Source organism: Capricornis sumatraensis, chromosome 1 (assembly GCF_032405125.1).
Source record: "Capricornis sumatraensis isolate serow.1 chromosome 1, serow.2, whole genome shotgun sequence".
NCBI lineage: Eukaryota > Metazoa > Chordata > Mammalia > Artiodactyla > Bovidae > Capricornis > Capricornis sumatraensis.
This window is the reverse complement of record NC_091069.1, coordinates 17,389,603-17,414,673: the sequence shown is the minus strand read 5'-3', so window position 1 is coordinate 17,414,673 and position 25,071 is coordinate 17,389,603. Positions and strand designations below refer to the sequence as shown.

General features: G+C 40.5%; 1 pseudogene; it reads left to right on the top strand.

The window, feature by feature from the left end:
• Window positions 1–7,071: 7,071 nt before the first annotated feature.
• LOC138074351 (nucleolar RNA helicase 2 pseudogene) lies at window positions 7,072–7,869 on the top strand (annotated as a pseudogene).
• The last annotated feature ends 17,202 nt before the right edge of the window (window positions 7,870–25,071 follow it).

Sequence of the window (25,071 nt, the reverse complement as noted above, 5' to 3'; positions counted from 1 at the left end):
GGGTCAGGAAGATCCCCTGGAGAAGGAAATGGCAACCCAGTCCAGTATTCTTGCCTGGAGAATTCATGGACAGAGGAGCCTGGTGGGCTACAGTCCATGGGACCCCAAAGAGTTGGACACGACTGACCTCCTAACTGTCACCTTTGTCATGACCTTATAGTCTTCCATTTGTTGTTGGTGTTTAGTTGATGGGCCATGTCCTGTTCTTTTGTGACCCCATAGACTGTAGCCCGCCAGGGTCCTCTGTCCGTGGGATTTCCCAGGCAAGAATACTGGACTGGGTTGCCATTTCCTCCTCCAGGGGATTTTCCTGATCAAAGGATAGAACCCACGTCTTCTGCCTCTCCTGCATTGGCAGGAGGATTCTTCACCTTTGAGTCACTGGAGAAACCCCTTCCATCTGATCAACTTGCATAAATTCTGTTCATGGCTTAGATTTCAGCCATCTGCAAAAGATGATATAGAAGGGAAGTCTGAGCCCATCCTCAGAATCTCTCTCTCCCACTGCTCACTTACATCCTTTATCCCCAGAAGGTCGTGAAACTTGCACTGAGTATCTATGCCCTGCAGTGTGCTCTCTTCAACCTGGACATGCAATGAACAAACTGTTAAAGATAATGTTCTCCATTCTTTCCACAATTTCCATTTTCTGGGCCATGTGCTACCCTCCTGTTATTTCTTATCCCTTTCCCCAAAGCATCCTTGGACTATAGACTCATCCAGAAAAAATAAGAACCATTAACTTCTGTAGTGATTGTGAATTTTAATCACAAACGCAGATGTTCAGATAATAAAATTTTCTTTTAATGTAGTCGAAGATGTTCAAGCACATCGTTTTTAGAGTCAAGTAGCTTTGCAATGTCTCTAACAGAAACAGCAGACTCTATCCACCTCTCTCACTTGTATTCCCACCTCATAGAGGAGGCCACTTTCAACCTGGCTAGCTGATTTTTCCTGGGATAACCCACATGTTTCTGTAGGGCATCCATATGCATCTATGCCTTGCTTTTTCCTTTTTAGGCATTATCTACTGACTTCCTAAAGTGTAAGATGAGAAATCAGCTCTCTGACAATCCCCACTCTTAATGCAGACATGTGCCTTCACACCAACACCCTCACAACCCCCTTTCCTCAATAGTGATGATTTCTGTGCATCATGATGCTAGATTTCCTTTTTGTAATTTTTCTTTTTTGTTTTAATGTTGTATCCCTTTGTCCAATTAGAAATCTAAGTAGTCATAGCATTCTACATATTCCTAACTGAAGGGTAAACTCCTCTCTCTATATATATACATATGAATATTAATTGGAAGCACTGGTGATAAAGCTGAAGCTCCAATACTTTGACCACCTGATGGGAAGAGCTGACTCTTTGAAAAACCCTGATGCTGGGAAAGATTGAAGGCAGCAGGAGAAGGGGACAACAGAGGATGAGATGGTTGGGTGGCGTCACCGACTCAATGGACATGCGTTCAAACAAACTCTGGAAGATTGTGAAGGACAGGGAAGCCTGGCATGCTGCAGTCCATGGGGTCACAAAGAGTAGAAATGACTTAGCATCTGAACAACAACAATATGAAAGCATTCATTAGGAATCTTTTAATCATCCCCCTATACTGAGCTAGATCTGTGCATAGCTGTTCCTGTGGCCTTTCCTTTTATGATCATCCTGGGAATTTGCCTACTTCCTTTTTATTTCTTTTGGTTTAAATATTTTTTTACTTGGAACCCATCTCTTCCTTTTCCATGATTAAGTCCTCATTTATTGAAATTCATCCTCCAACAAAGAGTACATGAGAAACAAAATTTTGATAACATATTTATCTGATGGTGTTATTCTACGCTTTTGTTTAAATGGTGATTTAGGTACAATGGCAACCCACTCCAGTACTCTTGCCTGGAGAATCCCATGGAGGAAGGAGCCTGGTAGGCTACTAGTCCATGGGGTTGCAAAGAGTCGGACACGACTGGGCGACTTCACGTTCACTTCACTTTAGGTACAAATAGGATTTCAGGTCAAACATAATTTTTCCCATGATGATTTTGAAGATGTTACTCATTTTATTCTATCTTCTTCTGTTGCTGTAGAAAGACTCTGCTTTAGTCACCTCTTGCTGAGAAGGAAACTGCCCCAGATCTTAGGGTTCCTAATCAGGATTGATCATTTGTCATGATTCTTCAGGTTGGCTGGTGCTGCTTTTGCTGGATTCACATGAGGTTCCTTATAGGATAACATTCATCTAGAGCATAGCTTGGGACTGGCTCAGCTGGGGCTTTCTCTGCTTAGTGTTCCATCCTTAAGAAGGCTGGTCTGGACTGGGCTTCCTCACATGGCGGCAGCAGCTTTCCAGAAAGGCAAGACCCCGACACATTAGTAGCTTATTAAGCATATGTCTGAAATGTATTTTCTGATACCCAATGGCCAGAGCAATTTACATAGCCAAAGCCGGAAACTTTGAGAGTTGATTATACAAGGGAGTAGGGTACTGGGCGGGGGGCGGGGGTGTGTTGGTTCACCAGGTACCATTTGTGCAACAGTTTACAGTCCAGGTCCAAAGATTCACACCCCTATATATGCAAAACACTCTCAGGCCCTAAAAAGACCCCCACCCTGACTCATCAAGTCACATCACTGAGTTTGAAATTCATGATCTCATGGTCTATATCAGACCTAGATATGGTGCAGGTTCTGTGGATGCTTCTCTTTTTGATCTGGAGATTTGCAAATTAAAAAGACATGCAATTTGCCTTTCACACACACACAATGGTAAGAGAGGGACATGGTAACTGCAATGGGCACTGAATAGTAAGTGTAGAGGCAGGAGCACCAAGGTCACTGGTCCATAGCAATTCTGAAATCCAGCTGATTACCTATCAGGGCAGCAGATTAAGCCCAGTTATGATTAAGCCCAATTCTGTCCCTCACAACAAACTGTGGAAAATTCTTCAAGAGATGGGAATACCAGACCACCTGACCTGCCTCTTGAGAAATCTGTATGCAGGTCAAGAAGCAACATTAGAACTGGATATGGAACAACAGACTGGTTCCAAATTGGGAAAGGAGTATGTCAAGGTTGTATATTGTCACCCTGCTTATTTAACTTATATGCAGAGTGCATCATGTGAAATGCCAGGCTGGATGAAGCACAAGCTGGAATCAAGATTGCCTCGAGAAATATCAACAACCTCAGATGCAGATGACACCACCCGTATGCCCTTATGACAGAAAGCAAAAAAGAACTAAAGAGCCTCTTGATAAAAGTGAAAGAAGAGAGTGAAAAAGCTGGCTTAAATCTCAACATTCAAAAAACAAAGATCATGATATCCAGTCCCATCATTTCATGGAAAATTGATGGGGAAACAATGGAAACGGTGACAGACTTTATTTTCTTGAGCTTCAAAGTCACTGCAGATGGTGAGTGCCACCTTGAAATTAAAAAACACTTGCTCCTTGGAAGAAAAGCTATGAACAACCTTGACAGCATATTAAAAAGCAGAGACATTACTTTGCTGACAGAGATCTTATAGTCAAAGCTATGGTTTTTCCAGTAGTCATGTATGGATGTGAGAGGTGGACTATAAAGAAAGCTGAGTGCTGAAGAATTGATGCTTTTGGACTGTGGTGTTGAAGAAGACTCTTGAGAGTCCCTTGGACTGCAAGGAGATCCAACAAGTCCATCCTAAAGGAAATCAGTACAGAATACTCATTGGAAGGACTGATGCTGAAGCTGAAGCTCCAATACTTTGGCCACCTGTTGCCAAGAGTTGACTCATTGGAAAAGACCCTGATGCTGGGAAAGATTGAAGGTGGGAGGAGAAGGAAGTGACAGAAGATGAGGTGGTTGGATGGCATCACCGGGAGTTGGTGACGGACAGGGAGGCCTAGCATGCTGCAGTCCATGAGGTGGCAAAGAGTCGGACATGACTGAGCAACTGAACTGAACTGAACTCTCCCTCAAAAGTAGTTCTCCAATTCATGATTTTCCATGGTTTGGGGTTTTGCCCTCTCAGGATGCTTCCCTGTGAAACACTTTCTTTCCCATAAGAAATAGCCCATGTTCTCATCAGATCAGTTTTCTCAGACTCCTTCTTGACTGTAGAAAATTGAGAGCTCCAGAGATATCTTTTTAAATGATTTATGCCCCTTTAGTCCATTCTTGTGCAATACCTTTAAACTTTTTGTGGTCCTTCTACAAATCTGGTTGTTATTCACTCCATGTCCCAAAAGTCATGACTATAATTCTTTTCAAGAGAACTCTCTCAACTTTTGTCCAAGTATATAATTGCAGTGAAATAACACTTTTGAGATTTTTAGAAGTGCTTCTTCCTAGTTGAGAGAATATTAGTCTGAGGTCTAAACAAAGGGTCTTATGACCAAATCTTTGATTTATTCTTTACCCTGAAGCCACTTTTCATTTGAGAGTCTTGTGCCTGCTGGAGAGCCTGGAAATATTAAACAGTTTTATTTTTTGACCTCGTAAGTCTAGATTGGAAATTCTGTTCGCATATTGAATAGTTCTCTCTTTAGCTAAATTCTGTCTTTCCATATCTTATCGTATGTAACTAACAGAAGCCAATTGGCACTTGCAATATTCTGTCTAGAAATGTTGTCTGTATGTGCAGGTTAATTTGGTGCATTATTTTTTCTCAGGTAAATGCAAACAGTTGTTTTAACACTTGTTTCATTACTACAAAACATGGAGCACCATCTTTTAAGCCTCTGGTATCAGTTTTATCCTTGCACTTCCTGCCTTCATCAATAAGCTCCTCATTATCCTTCCAGCCTCCCCCTTTGCCCCATGAAAAACCCAACAACTCATGCTTTAGGTCTTTTTTACAGCAGTGCTTTATTTCCAAACCACTTTTCTGTTTTAGTTTTCTATATATGAAAACAAAGTCCTGTAAAATGGGATGGATATGCAAAGCACTCCACAAATTTGAAGAACAACTTTTATTATTATTTAAGAAGACATTCTGAGGATATAGAAACTGGTCTGTTCTGTGAAAATGGGAGAAAGAACATGAATACCAACCTATTAACATTGTTCACTGATTTTTTTTTTTCCTTGAAATGTGGTATCAGAGACTTTCAATGTCTGCATCCCCTCCAAAGGTATAGTGCAAGAGAACTGAGGAAACAGGTATTTTTGGTTTTTTTGTTGTTGTTGTTCAGTAGTGTCTCACTCTTTTGCAACCTCATGGACTGCAGCACCCCAGGCTTCCCTGTCCTTCACTGTCTCCCGGAGTTTGCTCAAACTGATGTCCATTGAGTGGATGATTCCATTCAACCGTCTCATCCTCTGTTTCCCTCTTCTCCTCCTGCCCTCAATTTCCCCCAGAATCAAAGTCTTTTCTAATGAGTTGGCTCTTCACATCAGGTGGCCAAAGTCTTGGAGCTTCAGCTTCAGCATCAGTCCTTCCAGTGAATATCAGGGTTAATTTTCTTTAGAATTGACTGGCTTGATCTTCTTGCTGTCCACGGAACACTCAAGACTCTTCTCCAGCATCACAGTTGTGAAGCCTCAAGCTGTGTATTTAATTAGAGAGTTGATTGAAAATACATTTAACTCAGCTGGTAAAGAATCCTCTTGCAATGCAGGAGACCTGGGATTGATCCCTGGGTTGGGAAGATTCTGCTGGAGAAGGGAAAGGCTATCCACTCCAGTATTCTGACCTAGAGAATTCCATGGGATGTATAGTCCATGGGGTCGCAAAGAGTTGGACACAACTAGCGACTTCCACTTTCACTTTAGGCAAATTTAGGAAAGATAGATTGGTCTACATTTGCTCCTATGAATGGGTTTCAGTAACTAATATCAAGCAGGGATTTAGAAGAGCTGGTTCCCAGTGGCATCTGTAACAACAGCTGGATGACCTGGGACAGCTACCTCCTTGCTCTGTGTTCTCATTTGTGATGTGGCAAAGTTCAGCCACCTGCTCTCCATCATCTCCCCTCATCTTAACAGTCAATCACAGAATAAGTTGAGCCTTGAAACAAATCTCTGTTTCGAGTCTGGACTTAACATCGGAACAAGTCAGTGTTACTATTTGGGAAAACTCCAGAGACAATTTTCATAAAATATCTTGAGTTATTTTAGTGCAGTCCCATAATAGTCCTAAGTTTTTCTTTATTAGTAAATTTGTTCACACAGTATACTGATGCGGTAAATCTCTTTCTAAAAATATGTTGATCACCCTCAGAGATTAATGTGATTCGGGTGATTAATCTAGTTTCTATTTTAATTGCGTGAAAGAGTTAAGTGTTCTGGCTGAATTGGGAATAAACTCTCCACTTAATAAACACAAGGGCAGTGTGCACAAGACAATCTGTATGTCTGGATCTGAATCTATTTTATCATTTTATCTTATCCTCAGAGGAGTTTTCTTATTCTCAGGCTAGGAAACTTTCACAAAACGTGGTCTCTGTGGATTAATTGAACATCTCTCCAAAGACAGGAAAGTCAAGAGAATCCTTTCTGCTGCAAAATGAATTCAACTCTCCAAATTGACAGTGCAGTTTCTTTCCGAGGCACTTAATTGTTTACCAGATTATTGTAGTTTATAAGAAGATTCAAATTCAGGAAGTGAAAGACTCCACCTCTGAGGCCTTACTAAGCTTAACATTAGTTTAAATATAACAGCTAATGTCTCTTTTGGGCTATACTGCTTGAAAAATGTATAATTTGATCAAATAAATTAGTTCCACTGAGCTTTATCTTTACAGTCTGCTGAAGGGTAAAAAATAATACATATGAATATACTTTGTGAACTGCAAATTGCTATTAATATTTGAGAGCTTATTTTCATTCAGAGTGCTATTGCAGTTTGTTTCTTTTTACTGAAGACTTTTTAAATGAATAATGAAAAAATGTGAATTAAGCAAGTTTTATTATTCCATATATATCAATTAAGATATTTTGAAAAACTGATAGGTAATAATATTATGTGTTTAATTTATTCCAAAGTGGGCACATCATTGTATCTTTTTAAGAAATATGCTACATAGTAAATGCTTTACAATTTAAGGGATAATTCCCCAAAATTTGACTTTAAATTCATGTATAAGTGTTAATGAAACCTACATATGAACAAGTGGGCCTGATTTGGTAAAAAGACACAGAAAATGGCAATAATTGTAGAGCCGCTGGCTATCAAGTGCCACTGGATTCAGAGGGCAGCAGTTATAGAGAACATGATCCAAGTGTACAGTGGTTATCAGGGGAACACTATCATATTTTGTGAAATGAAGAAAGAAGCCCAGGAGTTGTCACAAAATGTGGTCATAAGGCAGGATGCCCAGTCATTACATGGATAAATTCCACAGAAGCAAAGGGAAATCACCCTGAAAGGTTTTAGAAATGGTAATTCTGGAGTTTTCTTTGCAACTAATGTTGCTGCACATAGTTTAGACATCCCCGAGGCTGGTTGTTCAAAGTCCTCCACCAAAGGACATGGAGTCCTACATTCATCATTTTGGGTGAACAGGTGGAGCTGGAAGGACCAGGGTTTGCATTTACTTTTATCAGAACAAGGAAGAATACTAGTGACCCCAAGGGGAGCAAAAACCGGGAATTAAATTTAAGCAAATAGATGTTCCTTCTACAGCAGAGATAATAAAATCTTCTAGGGAAGATGTCATAAGTTCTTGGCCTCGCTGCCTCCCACTGTGATTGGTCACTTCAAGCAGTCAGCCAAGAAGCTGATTGAGGAGAAGGGAGCCTGGAAGCCCTGGAATCCCTGGCAGCTGCCCTGGCCCACACGTCCAATGCCACGTCGGGAGACCAGCACTCCTTGAGCAACTGGGATGCGGGCGTTGTGACCATGATCTTGCAGTGCTCAATGGAAATGTCAAACAGTAATTATGCTTAGAAAGAACTTAAAGAGCAACTGGGTGAGGATATTGATTCCAAAGTGAAGGGAATGGTCTTTCTCAAAGGAAAGCAGAGTGTTTGCTTTGATATTGCTACTGGATCAGTAAGTATAGGAAAAGTGGCATGATTTAAGGCATTGGCAGATTTCTGTGGCCACGGAGCAACCAGAGCTAGAAGGACCATGGGAGCGATATTGCACCTTCCAAGGACAGCCAGAAGGCAACTGAGGCTTCAGGGGACAGCGTGAGGGCAACTGAGGTAACAGGGCATAGCGGGAAAGAAGTGGGATCTTCAGAGGACAGCAATCAGGAGGCAGCAACAAAAGTAACAGATTCCAAAACAAAGGCCAGAAGCAGAGTTTTAATAAAGCATTCAGACAGTACTTTGAAGTAGAGGATTTATTTGGGGAAAACAGAACCATGTTCAGCAACATGGAACTGAACATTGTTATTCATACAAAGTTAAAAGCACATTACATTTCCTTCCTGACCACTTACTTTCCCAGTCCCCATCTCTTTGAGAGAGGCAAGCTTCATCTAAATTATTTCATCTGATTGATGATTGTCATTTATAACTTTATTGTTACTTCTGTCTCAGGTATTCCTTTGGAAAAGGTATATGAACTCATTACATATTCTAATTATTGTCTATAGATTGTAAGATAAAGTCAAGCATGTATCTGCTGATACTTTTTAGCTGGCCTGTTTTTAAACTTAGGAATGTCTCCTAATAATAGGCTTCCCTGGTGTCTCAGATGGTAAAGAATCTACCTGCAATACAGGAGACCCATGTTCAATCCCTGAGTCAGGAAGGTCCCCTGGAGAAGGAAATGGCAATCCACCCCAGTATTCTTGCCTGGAGAATTCCATGAACAGAGGAGCCTGGCAGGCTACAGTCCATAGGATCTCAAAGAGTCAGACACAACTGAGCAACTATCAGTCACTCATATAAGAGTTAATCTCCAAGTACCCATATTTCCATTGTTTACTCATTTAAATGTATCTCAAAAAAAAAACTGTAAATTACATATCAATAATGTTCATGCATTATGTATTATCAGTATCTCGGACTAGTTTGGTAGATAGATTTCTAGAAGTTTCTGAACTTATTGGACCAAAGTTACGGATTTGACACAAATTGACAAATTATTTTAAGGGAAGTTTGGGCTAATTTGTGCTGTAACAGGTAAATTGTTAGAATTCTCTTTACAATGCATGGTCCCACCATTAACATATTTCCAAATATATTTCTAATTTGTCATGCAAAAAGGTGTTTTATTATTTCAATTCATGTAGCTTTTGTTATATTAGAGCCACACTGTCCAAAACAGTAGCCACTGGCCGTATAATTTAAATTTAAATTAATTAAATTTAAATAAAATTAAAAATTCAGTTTCTCAGCTGCATGAGCCACATTTCAAGTGTTCAATAACCACATCATATTAGACAGTACAGAACATCACAAACGTTCCTGCTGCTAAAAAGGCTAGACTTTATGTTCTACAGTAATTAATTATAACTATCCATTTTCAGTTGCAAATGACAGACACAGACGCATAACTAAAATTGTTTAAAAAATAAAAATAAACTTCAAGAATGTGTTAGTATATTATTTTAAACAATCCACCCCCTGCCCACCCTACACACATCAGTCAGCTCTTAAATTTTATCTTTTTCTTATTTTTGCCTTGTTCTCCACTTGGGGCAAAGAGCATGGTTTGTGGTTTATCATGTTTGCATAGCTAATTCTCCCATTAAAGTTTGGACTTGACTTATTTTTTTATTTTATTTTATTTTATTTTATTTTATTTTTTATCTTTAGCAGGCTACTTTTTTTTTTTTAATTTTAAAATCTTTAATTCTTACATGTGTTCCCAAACATGAACCCCCCTCCCACCTCCCTTCCCATAACATCTCTGTGGGTCATCCCCATGCACCAGCCCCAAGCATGCTGTATCCTGCGTCAGACATAGACTGGCGATTCAATTCTTACATGATAGTATACATGATAGAATGCCATTCTCCCAAATCATCCCACCCTCTCCCTCTCTCTCTGAGTCCAAAAGTCCGTTATACACAGCTGTGTCTTTTTTCCTGTCTTGTATACAGGGTCGTCATTGCCATCTTTCTAAATTCCATATATATGTGTTAGTATACTGTATTGGTGTTTTTCTTTCTGGCTTACTTCACTCTGTATAATCGGCTCCAGTTTCATCCATCTCATCAGAACTGATTCAAATGAATTCTTTTTAATGGCTGAGTAATACTCCATTGTGTATATGTACCACAGCTTTCTTATCCATTCATCTGCTGATGGACATCTAGGTTGTTTCCATGTCCTGGCTATTATAAACAGTGCTGCGATGAACATTGAGGTACATGTGTCTCTTTCAATTCTGGTTTCCTCGGTGTGTATGCCCAGCAGTGGGATTGCTGGGTCATAAGGTAGTTCTATTTGCAATTTTTTAAGGAATCTCCACACTGTTCTCCATAGTGGCTGTACTAGTTTGCATTCCCACCAACAGTGTAGGAGGGTTCCCTTTTCTCCACACCCTCTCCAGCATTTATTGCTTGCAGATTTTTGGATTGCAGCCATTCTGACTGGTGTGAAGTGGTACCTCATTGTGGTTTTGATTTGCATTTCTCTGATAATGAGTGATGTTGAGCATCTTTTCATGTGTTTGTTGGCCATCCGTATGTCTTCTTTGGAGAAATATCTATTTAGTTCTTTGGCCCATTTTTTGAATGGGTCGTTTATTTTTCTGGAATTGAGCTGCATAAGTTGCTTGTATATTTTGGAGATTAGTTGTTTGTCAGTTGCTTCATTTGCTATTATTTTCTCCCATTCAGAAGGCTGTCTTTTCACCTTGCTTATATTTTCCTTTGTTGTGCAGAAGCTTTTAATTTTAATTAGATCCCATTTGTTTATTTTTGCTTTTATTTCCAGTATTCTGGGAGGTGGATCATAGAGGATCCTGCTGTGATTTATGTCTGAGAGTGTTTTGCCTATGTTCTCCTCTAGGAGTTTTATAGTTTCTAGTCTTACATTTAGATCTTTAATCCATTTTGAGTTTATTTTTGTGTGCGGTGTTAGAAAGTGATCTAGTTTCATTCTTTTACAAGTGGTTGACCCGTTTTCCCAGCACCACTTGTTAAAGAGATTGTCTTTACTCCATTGTATATTGTTGCCTCCTTTGTCAAAGATAAGGTGTCCATATGTGTGTGGATTTATCTCTGGGCTTTCGATTTTGTTCCATTGATCTATATGTCTGTCTTTGTGCCAGTACCATACTGTTTTGATGACTGTGGCTTTGTAGTAGAGCCTGAAGTCAGGCAAGTTGATTCCTCCAGTTCCATTCTTCTTTCTCAAGATTGCTTTGGCAATTCGAGGTTTTTTGTATTTCCATACAAATCTTGAAATTATTTGTTCTAGTTCTGTGAAAAATATGGCTGGTAGCTTGATAGGGATTGCATTGAATTTGTAAATTGCTTTGGGTATTTTAATCACCTAATTAATTATTGGACATTTTTAAAGGATTATTTTTTAAAGTTTATATTATTCCATTTTCCCATCTGCAAAATAATTACATTCAGTGTATTCACATATCTTATACAGATCACTGGAATATTTTTGTTTTTTCATTGGTTTTTTTACAATTTATAAATAAATACTGCCAAATTTATAGCTAGGTACTTCACATTTCTATTCTTTGTCTCAGTGTAGTTATTTTAAAAAGTTATTTTCTAAAAACTTATGGCTAATTTCTAAGAAAATATTTGAATTTTTTGTATCTGTTTTTTACCTAGTTATTTTCTGTAACTAATTTATTGAGTGTAGTAGATTTTTCAGTTTATTATTTTGGGATATCTAACATATAATCTAAGTATTATCTTTGAATTATATTTCATTATAATTTGATATATATATCTTAATATTGGTCTGAGTATAATCTTTGAATTATCTGTGGACTGTTTTTCTGTTTTGTTTCAGTTAGTTCTGATTATATTCATCCTTGTCTTTTTCATTCACTGGAACATTCTGACCTATTTTTTATTTAAAACTTAATAATATTTCATTCAGTTTTTTACTTTCTAAAATCACCTTGAAATGATTTAATACAGATTTTAAGTGCATTTTAGAAATCTCTATTTGATCACATATGAGACAACTTAAAAAATAAAGTGTTTTGGAGATATACAGTATTTTTTTAATGTTTTGGGTTACCAAAATGAGTTTCTTTAGAAGAGGAGAAAAAATAAAGAAAATCTGTAATTCATAGGAAACAAAGATAGTTTCAGTTATTTGGTCAAAGGGCAAAGCAATGAATAAACACGTAAAGCCTTCAGTGTCATTAAAAAAGTTTTTTTTTTTATTGCCAACTTTTCACTTTTTTTCTCCTTGTTGGATGACTAAACAGGAAGAGGGTAGCGTTGGTAAGCTGGCATTTACTGAGGTGCATCCCGCTTGGCCTCAGGAGCAAGGTGAGCTCCGCTGGGGCCCAGTGCTCTGTCTCTCAGCCACCTCCCAAGTAAGTGTCCCCCAGACTCCTGAGTTGCAGTCTTGAGGGGACTGCTGCCCGCGGGTGGCTTCTCCCACATCACCCTTTCCTTCTCTCCCTGGCCCTCTTTCGGCTGCTTTAGTGAGAAGGCTCCATGCAAATTCAAGGCCAACTTTGTGCCACACTCAGGTCGTCAGCATCCTCAATTTCTACTTCTTCCTCTTGTATGCAGGGATTGAAGAACTAGCTTGATTTCGAATCTTCCAACTGGTCAGCCCAGACCATGGCAGAGAGGTAGAAGCAGTCTGAAATTCCTTTGTGGGGTGAATTTTATGGGAAAGTCAACACTAACTGCATGAACTCTTTCTGCCACTGTTTAGTTGTTTGTTTGTTTTTTAATTAAAAAACAAAATTCTTCTTCAGAGGGGGCAATATCCCAAGATACAAGGATGCTCTATGTGTACCTCTTTTCAATTTTCCTTTTTCTACTTTGTAAACTGGAAGTCTCTAAATTGGAATAGAGGTGAAGGAGGATTGAAAAAAAAATCAAATATTTATTGTGTTCCAGTCTGTGCACACATTGAGCAAGCATGTGACCTCTGGTTACTCACATGGTACCTCTGTGAGTAAAAGGAGGTGGGTCTGAGTTTATTATTATTCTTTATTTTTGTTTTCTTGGTTGTATCTTGGTTCGTTTCACAGTCAGCCAAAGTTCTGGGATCCTTGAAGGGGCAGGTAATATAAGAGTATCCAGAATTTTTTTATTGTCATTTTTGAAGCCATTGGATTTAACACACAGCATGAAAAATTACGTAAGTCCAAGAACATATTTCTCAGTATCCACACACAGTTGAAAGTCCAGTAGGAGAATACTGCCTCTTCTTGGATGTATTATCCATTTCTATCTTCAGTGTACTTTGCAGATAGATTCTACTTTAATATATCCTGTCTAGTATATTTTGGGGCTTCCCTGGTGGCTCAGATGTAATGAATCTGCCTGCAAGGCAGGAGACCCAGTTTTAATTCCTGGGTTGGGAAGATTGCCTGGAAAAGGGAATGGCTACACACTTCAGTATTCTTGCCTGGAGAATCCCATGGAGAGAGGAGCCTGGTGGGCTGTAATTCATGGGGTTGCAAAGAGTAGGACAAAACTGAGGGACTAACATTTTCACTTTTTTCTTTTTCAATATATTTTAATGAAATGAGAGAAACATCTGCCATGATAAATAGAAGTCTTCTTTAATATGTTGAGTATCACAGAGAATTGGTAGAAACTGTTATTGATTTGAGGCACCTGTTTTGTTGGTATGTGATTCATTTCAGTTTTTCGAATAAACTCTAAAGCAGGATGAGAGACCAAATAGTAATGGAACAGAAATCATCATATTTTTGTAGCACCTAAAGTCAATGTCGGAGAAGGCAATGGCACCCCACTCCAGTACTCTTGCCTGGAAAATCTCATGGACAGAGGAGCCTGGTAGGCTGCAGTCCATGGGGTCGCTAAGAGTTGGGCACGACTGAGAGACTTCACTTTCACTTTTCACTTTCATGCACTGGAGAAGGAAATGGCAACCCACTCCAGTGTTCTTGCCTGGAGAATCCCAGGGATGTGGGAGCCTGGTGGGCTGCCGTCTATGGGGTCGCACAGAGTCGGACATGACCGAAGTGACTTAGCAAAGTCAATGTGTTTCAAAAACTTAAAATTACTCTAGCAGCTTAATTTGATTGGCTCAGATGGTAAAACAGGAACAACACAGAGCCTTAGAACATGCTCCCAGATTTCATTTATTCAACAAATATTTATTGTGTCCCAGGTCATGTCCTCATCACTGAAGATAAAATGGTGAAAAGGACACATAGTTTCTGCCCTTTCAGGGTATATGTCTTAGAGGAGACTAAAAGAACAAAACTATGCAGAAACAAATTTAGTAAATAAAGGTCAATTGAATAAAAGCCTTATCAGGTTGCATCAAGTACAACGAATTTTTTACAATAGCTAAAGAAAATAATGAACAGGAGCCTATTTTAGATGAGACGGATAGGGAAATCTTCCTCAAGATTTAAACTGAAAGCCAAACTATTAATGGTAGAAGTAGCTAAATGACCAGTAGACAAAATCCTTGAAGTCAGACATAACAGCCCAGAGGAAGGAAATTAAAAACGAACCAACCAAACAAACAAAACAAAAAAACCAGCTCAATGTGTCTGAGGTTCAGAAAGATAGCTAGTGTGGCTGGAGAGTTGTGATTGGATAGGTGTGAGGCAGTAGGTGGGGTTAGTGAGATAGGCAGGCGCCAGGCCCTGCCCACACTGTAGGCCGCAGTAAGATGGGCAGTGGTTAACTAGAGGAAGGAAACCTTGGAAGGATTTAAGCAGGACAGTAACATGATGGCTGCTATCAATAAAAACATTATTTTTACCGCTGCCTGGAGAATGAATCAGACAAGAGTGAGTTAGGAACTCTGTGGAGAGGCTGTTGCAATAATCCGAGTGAAACCTAATGGAAACCTGGATTAACATGTATGAAGTGGTACGGGGAACAGAGAACAGATTCAGAACGTATTTTGGATGCATAATTGATGAACATATATTTATATCAATTCAGAAAATGTAAGAGTTGGTGTAGTCATCTTAGAAATAGGTGTAAGGAAATAAGAAAAAAAATGATTCTGTGAATGGAGAAGCTTCTTTCATTGTAGAATGAAAGTAATTGGCAAAGGAGGCATAAAAGAATGACTTGGAAGGCATAGAATTCACTGAGGACTGACAAGTGCAGATTTCGAGGATAACTGGGGCAAGAAGCCCCCAAATTATTGAGTTGGCTGAAAAGTTCATTTGAGTTTTTGGTTAACATGGAAAACCCAAACAATCATTTTTTTGCCAGAAGCCCAGTATGTTAAAAATGGTTGAGATCAATTGATCACTCTACTACAAAGCATTCCTCCAAGTCCATAAGGAAATAATCTCCTTCCTATATGATGTTTTCAATTCAGTTCAGTCGCTCAGTCCTGTCCGACTCTTTGGGACCCCATGAATCGCAGCACGCCAGGCCTGCCTGTCCATCACCAACTCCTGGATTTAGTGCCAGCTAGTTGTTATTTTATAATTATATTTTTATTCTCATTTATTTTCTTCTTATTCCTCATAGAAATTTTTTATTCACAGTTTGAAAAAAAAATAATGGATGAGAGTAGAGAAAATGAAGAGTGCTTTGTAGAGAACCCTCAAGAAACCTGAAAAGGAAGTAGAAAAATAGTCTGTTAACCAAGAGGTGCTATGAGGTCAAAGATGGGAAATTCTAGGACAATGTCTAATTGATTAGAATGATGCGTTGGAAAAAGAGATGAATGAGGTGGGAGAGAGAAAGAGACTTCTTAAAAATGAAGTTCTTGGCAAATTGAGTGAGGATGGAATTCAAGGGTGGGTAGGACTGACATATGATAAGAGGATAAACATGACATCCTGTTTAGTTTTTATGCATAAAGAGAAAATGGTGCGCAAATAGGTCAGTGGTAGGAATATAGGGGTTCATAAGCCTTTTTTTTCCCCAATTTTAATGATTATGAGGGTACATGTGATGGTAGAGATTTCAATAACAAAAATATATGGAGATACACTACTGGAAGAAATTTTATTGCCAGGATTTAGTATCAAGTGTTTTGAGATTATGAATTTAAAGTGAATCTACTTCTGTTGTTTGAAACCTGCTGGTATGGATTAAAAACCATACTAAACAATTGTGATGAGCAACGCAAACCCAGTCATTTGTGATCCTTACCATATGTTGACACAGGGCTCAGTTGGGTCACCCCACCCACGGCCAAGCCTCTTGAGTTAGTTATTACTTTGCTGGCACGCCTTTCATGCCCTGGGACAGCTGGGTTTGGCTTCTTGGCATGCTGTTTTTGAGAGGATGCCAGTCCTTACTCCAAAAGTTCCCAAATAAATTTTCATCTGAAAAACTGTAATCAGTATCCATTGTCATACTTCTCCAAGAAACTTCCAAACATCCTGAGATTGGAATATTTTCTCCCCCTTCCTATAATGACTTTGTGTGCTTCTGCTAAAGGACATATGTTATTTCATTATCTGGGCCTTGCCAACATTTACCGCTCCCCACCCCCCACCCCACACCACGGCTCCATAATTTCATTCCACACTGACTTTGTCTCTGAGTCCCAAGTTCATGTTTCCTGTCCTCATTATGTAACACATGTTGAGTCCTTTACATAAAATGCTAACACCAAACTGTTTTTCTGTTTAAATATCATCTCCATCAAAAGGTCTTCCCTAATTCTTTCTACTAGTATTTTTCCCTCTGTGTTAAAAAAGAATCTACCCCTTCTCCCTCGAGAGCTCCATCCTTCATCACCCCATAAAAATATCGCATGGCTTAGTCATGTGACTTGCTTTGACCAATGAAGCATAAATGGAACGGACATGTGTCACTTCCAAGGGGAAGCTTTTAGAGCTGACACTTTATTCAGCACACTCTCTTTCTTTCCTCCCTGAGACCTTGAAAGCATGTACTGAGGGTGCCATACATGTCAGTCTGGGACACTGATAACCATGATGAACGGAACATGTGGCTCTGGCTTCAGAACTGAGCAGTGAGCAGTTAACAAACTCTTAACAAGGTTTGTAAGGATAGGTATCCTTGTTCTGTTACTGTGAAACACTAAGGAAAAAATACATGCACGGTAACTTGGAAAGCAAATATGTTCTTACTAATATCATACCTGGGCTTCCCAGGTGAGGCAGTGGTAAAGAATCTGCTTACCAGGTGATGAGGGTTCAATACTTGAGTCAGGAAGGTCCCCAGAGTAGAAAATGGCAATCCACTCCAGTATTCTTGCCTGAGAAATCCCATAGACAGAGGAGCCTGGTGGGCTATAATCCATGGGGCAACAGAGAGCCAGACACAACTTAGCAATGAGACAGCAACAATAGCAATAAGATCATACATAGCTTTAGCTAAGTAAATGAGAATTCAGATTTGGTGGCATGAGTTTTGTTGGTGATGGCTATATTGGATGAATCTCCATGAGAAAGAGATGAGATCAGGAAAGAATTGTCAAGTTTAACAGCAGGAATAAAATAAAGAGGCAAGTTCATAAATCAGCAACTTGAGGGGTTGACAGAGGGGACAGATTCTGAGCCTTATAAGTAGATTAGAACGCAGCCTTGTGACAGGGAGTAGATTCAAGGGCTCATTATACTCTTTGCTAAACTGTGTAAAATTTTACTGAATTAGTTCCACTTGGGCAAAATGGTTCACATAAAGAGAATGGACATATATCTTCCATGGAAATCTGCTAGATTCAAAGTAAAAGCTGTTGGGTCTACAGGGGAAGAAAACTCATGTCTAAAAAGTGATTTGGGGTATGCATATTGAAATGAAGTAGATAAGAAATTGACACTATTTTTCAGAGTTGTACTGTCAAAATGACCACTAATCTGAACCAAAACAGCATGGTCTTTAAGGCTTAAGTGGAAGCTTAAGCCTCCAACAGTTTGAGAGGAGGAAGGATACTAAGATATCCACTGAATCCTAAGAGATTTTTGTCTATTGATCTCTTTCAATGTGGCCAAGTAGGGTAATTGAAACGAAGGTAGCACCAACGAACCATCTGATCAATGGTTCAAGGAGTAGAACAAGGTCTTCACAAAGCAAAGCCTGCCAGTGGGGTTTCAGAATGCTTATTGAATCTGTGTACCCCCTCTTCCATCACTGTTGTATTGGTTGTAGGGAGGGAAGGTTTGTTTTGGTTTTTATTTTCTTTTTTTTCTGTGTATAACTTTCTAGAGAAAAAGGAACTATTTCATTTGGGGAAGATATCAGTGCATTTGCAAGCAAAAAGGGAAGTGGAATTAGTATTTGTGGCCAAATGTCAGATTGTGGGGGACCGTACTGTCATTTTTAGTAATCTGCTGACCCTCTGGAGTGGAGGACACTTCCCTCCCCATGGACTAAAGGCATGGGGAAGGGAAGGTGAGCATTCTGTTGGTCAGTGGTAGTGGTCAGTAATAGTGGTCAGTAGTGACTTTAGGAACCAGTGAGTGCTTAGCCATGCTCTTTCTTCCCAGCTCTTATGATTCTGGGTTGAGGAAGAGTCTCCATCAACTTGGATGCCTGAGTGGCTCCTAGGAGTGGTCCCCTAGTGACAAGCAATAGATTGTGGGGCAAACTAGAAATCAGCATTGCTATCTTAAGCCTCTTCATTTAGTTTCTTTGTGTGTTTCCCCTGCAGAATCTTGTCTATTCTGATTCCTCTTTCATACGGTTCTGAAAGCATCCTCTTTCTTTTCTATCAGTCAGGTATATCATTAGTTTTGTAATGTGTTACACATTTGGTGTGAGAAATAGTATGACTTCAGCTAGATATGTTTAATGAAGAATGCTTTTTGTTAGAAACTTTGATCAGATGCCTAGAAATAGCAGGTAGGGCCCTTGGCACATGAATTGAAAGGACAAGGAAAGGACAGATAAATCAGGCTTTTACAAACCATGAACTGGAATTTGGCATTAGTTTGGAGAAGGCAATGGCGACCCACTTCAGTACTCTTGCTTGGAAAAAATACCATGGGTGGAGGAGCCTGATAGGCTGAAGTCCATGGTGTCACTAAGAGTCGGACATGACTGAGTGACGTCACTTTCACTCTTCACTTTCATGCATTGGAGAAGGACATGGCAACCCATTCCAGTGTTCTTGCCTGGAGAATCCCAGGGACGGAGGAGCCTGGTGGGCTGCTGTCTATGGGCTCACACAGAGTCGGACACGACTGAAGCGACTTCAGCAGCAGCAGCAGCAGCAGCAGCAGTAGGAGAGAAAAGAAAGAAGAGAGAAATGCAAAGCTCCTGAGTGATTTCTAGGAATAAACTGGAGATGGCAGAAAAGGAAGAAGAATATCCTAACTACAGAGGAATCTAACACTCAGCCCTAGTTTTCAGTTATTGTTGAAGAACAGTCTGCTCCAGCTGTGAGGGCAGCCCCAAGGGAGTCCTGTGAGAAGTGTTGTTTTTGTGCAAACAGTCAGGCCTGTGTGATATGTGTGTGTCTTCTGTTCAGGACATGTAAAAAAATAAGCACCCAAATGAGAAATGGAAGTCAGAAGTGATTACAACTATACATTTCCAGGGATTTACAGAGATCGTGGGAGGAATAAAGGGATTTCCATAGTATATGAGATGGGAAATTGGGCAGAATCTCTGGATCTTAAGAGCACTGGTGATCCCAGGTGACATCTGGTTCACATTTATTATATATATAACACTCAGTTGGTAAAGAATCTGCCTAAAATGCAGGAGACCCTGGTTCAATTCCTGGGTTGGGAAGATCCCCTGGAGAAGGAAAAGGCTACCCACTCCAGTATTCTGACCTGGAGAATTCCATAGACTATACACAGTCCATGGGGTCGCAAAGAGTCTATATATATATCTCCTCTACCACTCTGCAAGCTCTCTGGGGCCAGACTTGTCCAATGCCTTTTACTTCCTACTACAACTCCAGGCATAAAAATCAGTGAGGGCATGGATGGATGAATGAACAAATGACTAAACGAATTGAGCTGAGTCGTTTATGTGGGTATCAGTTGTCCCCATTCTATGGGAGTTTCACAGCACCAAAAACATATTGCATGTGTCTTGACCTCTCTGCTAAGAAAGGGAGAGTGTTTGGGGAGTTTCGGTATTAAACAGAATCGTTCTTTCTAGGTTATGTTTGCTTTAGTGGTCATTGCTGTTGTAATTATCTCCATTAGTCTGATTGACTTCTCTGAGTCGTCAGAACCAAACGTCTGCCTGAAATGTGGAGTGCTATCTCTGAGGTTGCAAGGAAAAAAGGCAAGTGGAAAATTATGACTTCTGGGGCCAGATGGATATAGGTTCAAATCCTAGCTCACAAATGCAATGTCGGGCAAGTTCCCTACTCTCTGAGCCTCTGCTTTTCTTTAAAAGAGGGAGAGAAAAGCTCACGCTGCAGATTTTTAGGGCAGCTAAATTAAACGAGATGTTTACCGCCTTGTGAAAAGTATTTGACGCACAGAAGATGCTCAGACCATTCTGGCTCCATGGTAGGGACCTAGTGCTGCAGCTGTGAAAGAAAGTGAAAGTGAAGGCACTCAGTCGTGTCTGACTCTTTGCGGCCCCATGGTCTGTAGCCCACCAGGCTCCTCTGTCCATGGGATTCTCCAGGCAAGAATACTGGAGTGGATAGCCATTCCCTTCTCCAGGGTATCTCCCCAACCCAGGAATCGAACCCAAGTCTCCTGCATTGCAGGCAGATTCTTTGTAAACTGGACTACCAGAGAAGCCCAGTGCTGCAGCTTGAAGTGAAGAAATCTCATCCCCAAGACCACAGTGGTCATCAACATAGAGTCATATTCATGTTCTTGTCTGAAAATGCATTGTTTTCACTGCCACCAGGAGATCATTTTCCACCTTCTCTTATTGCCATTTTAGTTAGCACCTGGACGAAAGACTGAGGTGACCCAGCTCTGATGCTTCTGTATAAGCAAACCGTGTCTTTTCCAAACAGACAGACAGATGAAGAAATGTACATAATGAATTGTGTACACGTTAGAGTAATTTTGAAATTCGAGCCCTTTATAGATCAAAACAAACAAAAAGTACAAAGTGAATTGTACACAGGTTAGAGTAATTTTGAAATTTGAGCTCTTTATAGATCAAAGCAAACAAACAAAAAGTCCTCTTTCATGTTGAACTTTTTAAAAATTGGTCTGAGTTCCAGAATTGGGGAAGTGACACAGAGAGAGAAAACAAATGGGGTGACATTAACATTCTCAATGTTTTTCAGAATCCAAAACTGATTGAAAAATGTGTATTCATGATATTTAGGCTAAAAGTTAACTAGACAAAACAGAAAGTTAGCTAGGTAAACGTTGATACCATTCTAGACTTAATAGTAAGCTCGTGGAGGTCACAGCCATCCTGGATTAGGAGAGTGGTGAGACACGCAAACACAGGCTGAGTCACTGTGGCTGTTCCAAGCAGTCATTAACCCCTTAGAACTTAACACCCTGAGAATGTTTGCTGTGTTATGCTGTGGAAACACCGGGCACCTGGAATTCCAGGTTGGTGACCTGTTCCCGGAGGAGGTCTGGTTGTGGGTCTGATTTCACCAACCACAGGCTGCACAGGTTCTTCTGTCTCTGGGATCTGGGAACCAAGTTGAAGTTAAGGTGACACCACCCAGATTGTGGGAGAGGCCACCTGGAACTAGGGAAGTGCCTGCAGCCTGGGAGGTTTGGCTGCATCACAGACACAGGTGGGAGGCTGTCACTCAGGATACCTGTGCTGTAAGCAGGAAGCGGTGGTTCTCACGAAGAAACCAGGTGATTCTCCTTATGACTGTTCACAAAAATCGGTGATGAGTTTGGTGCCAACTCAACAAGTCCCTGGGAAACCTATCCCCTCTTCCCTTAGCCACTCTCTCAAGATTTGGAAAGGAAGGCTCCTGAGACAATGGGTTTTATTAATTTTTTTCTATATCCTGTGACCTAACTCTGAGACACTGAGATAGTGAGTTGACTTTTTTTTTTTTAATGAGTTTAAATTGAAGAAAACACCTCTGGTGCTCATATGATACATTTGCTGTTTGCTTTATCAGCAGTGTGATCACAGTCCTCTCCATTAAAAGCTTTAACTGGCTCTCCTTTAGCTACAAATGATGCCCACATCCTTTCAAATGGTACTCAAGATGCTTCGTGGTCTGTTATCCGGCTCCTTCTCAGTTGGATCTCTCTGTGTCTTCTCGCACCTTCCATACACACATCATGCTGAATCACCCTTTCACGGTCACGCTGTTTGTGCACAGATTCACAAGTTATCATTTGACTGCTTCATCTCCGTGCACCTTCTCCCATCTATGCACACATCGTGCTGAGTCACTCTGTCATGGTCAGACTGTTTGTCCATAGACACACAAATTATCATTTGAAGAGACAACTTCTCATCCCTGGAAACTTAACTCAATACACTCCTGCTTGTGCTCCTTCCCTGACTTGCACACACAGAACCAGTCCCTCCGTCTTCTGTGTTAAAACTGTCCCAGGTTCATAACATCTTCAACAGCACTTTTGCATTGTATCACAGCTAACACAGCAGCTTCCTTCCTACCTTGTAGTTTACTTGAGGAGAGACAATCCATCCAACTGATGGTTAATGGGAGACTAATCCCATGGCTGGCACATAGAAGGCACTTACAAAAGTTTGTTGAATTAAGATAGAAAATTCCCCTTCAGTATACTATGTTTCATCATGAACAAAGTTGGAGATTTATATGAAAAAATAAAGAAGGAAGAAAATCACAAAAGAACCAAGAAACAGATGTCTACAGCTGATTTAACTTGTTTATCATTAGATCCTTTATTCCTATTGTCAAACACCATGCATGTCTCCTGAAGAAGCATCATTTCAAAAAGCCATCCTTTCTCACCCACAAGCACACCATTCTCTAGCTTCTGACTTATAAAAGGTGCTCATACATATTTTGCAGTGAATCTTGGGTGAGAACCCGAGAGTCAGAGCTGCTCAGTGTTCATGGCCGCGACCACGTGTGCTCCCTTACCCTGTACAACCTGCCTGCGTTAACCCACTCCTTGGTGTAACAGAGTTAGAAAAGGACTCGGAGAACTGCAAGGGGCAGTCCAGGTGACTTAGAAAGTCCAAGATGATGGGTTCTTGCAAGTGTTTTACGAATACTATGTTTTGTTACACAGGGCACACTCACAAGCACATAGTAATAGCTACCATTTGCACAGCCTACCTCAAAGTACACAAACATCTCCAAGAGACAGATTTTCCCCTTGTTTCAGAGAGGAGGAAACTGAGCCATGGAGAGGTTAAGGAGTGTGCCCAAGGGAAGTGATGCAGCCTGGCTGCAGATCTGACTCATTCAAACTCTACATCTCAGCTTTTGACTCTGCCAAGCCAGGAAACAAACATAAACCATCATGCCCCATTTTCCCAGCTTAGTTGGAAAGCAGGCTAGTAGAAGGGGGTCCATGGGAAGCAAAATAAAGGCTTTATTTCATTCTCTTCTTGAGGTAAGATAAAACTATGTGAACTCTTTGGTAGACAAGGAGCTATATGCATTTATACACATAAATGTGAGCATATCTCCCACGGTTCATGGTGTCGTTCCTGTTGATGCATGTTGAATATATTGGGGGCATCTATCTTGATCTAGGGGCTCCCCAGGTGGCCCTAGTGGTAAGGAATCCTCCTGCCAACTCAGGAGATTCGATCCCTGGATTCAGAAGATCCCCTGGAGGAGGAAATGGCAACCCTCTCCAGTATCCTTGCCTGAAAAATTCCTTGGGCAGAGAAGCCTGGCGGGCTACAGTCCGTGGGGTGGCAGAGTCAGACGTGACTCAGCAACTGAGCACGCATCTTGATCTAGATGTCTGAACACAAGCTATTAGTCTACACCACTCACATGTCACTCTCTGTCCTGCACACTCTCTTACTGACACACACTCTCACACCTTCAGGCTGTGCTTCCCTCTCAGGGATGTTTGCTCAGAGGCTGGCTCTGGCCGCCTGCTGAGTCTCAGGGTGGGGCCCCTTGCACAGGTGTCAGCGTGGGTGGAAATTTATTTTCTAAACAAGTGAGAAAATGACAAAATGAACAGAAAAACCACAAAAGCGACTCTGTCAGATGTTGGTTTCCTCCCCCCAAAATTGTAGTCAGAAGAGGGAGGAAGTGAGTCTGTAAGGTGGTTTAAGGAATGGTTTGGGAGAGGGAAATGAATGGAGAAAAGAAAAAGTAATAAAATCACTTGGCCACACTTTCCTCTTTGCACAAATGAGTCTAGCGGCTGCGAGCTCAGGAATGCATCTTCTGAGTTAGCCCACATTAGGAGACCCAAGATGCACCTCAGGGGGAGGTAAGAAGTCTGGTTTTGCCGTTTATATTGTCAGATTACTGATGGCTTTGCTTAAACCAGGTCCAAAGGCTACAGCCTCAGACCTTGCCTGCATGCTTGTAGCCTCAGCTATTCTGAGTCGTGGGACTTGGAAAGCATGGGCAGCTCTTTCAGTTTTCATAGCCCCACTTCTGCGAGGCACATAGTTTAAGAGCCTGTTTGCTTTTTGCTTGTCAGCTACCATGCTGGGTTTGTGGGAGAGCTTCAGCCATCAGCCTGCTTTATAGGGAAGGCAGGGGCAGAAATGAGACTGAGGAACCCTGTCTGCTTAGGGTTTTCCTGAACACTCTGAAAGTCTTTTCTTCCTGCAAAATTTCAGTAACAATCTGTAATCAATTAGCTAACTAGCTCCCCCTTTTGAAACTTTTCTTTCTGATAAAAACTGCATAATGCTCCAAAGAGACGTCTAACATGCTTAGAATCAACTGTATCAGAAAAAAAAAGATGAAGGCGTTAAAATCTGTCCACATGTAATATCTGCAACCATGCCATTATTTTAATTAGGTTTTCAGCTCTTAGCTTTAGGTCTTCTTTATTGAAGGTACTTTGACACAGCCTAAATGGAAAGGAATCAGAGACACCTTCCTGCAGAGTTAACTTAAAGCCACCACTGGCTTAAAGAGTTTGGTAGGAAAAATGGTGAAACAAACCAAAATATAAGAGTTTGTATTACTGTCAGAAATGTAGACTCTTAACAACTGTCATACCACCTGCATTATTTATTTTGTATTGTTGTTTTATTTTTGTTTTGAT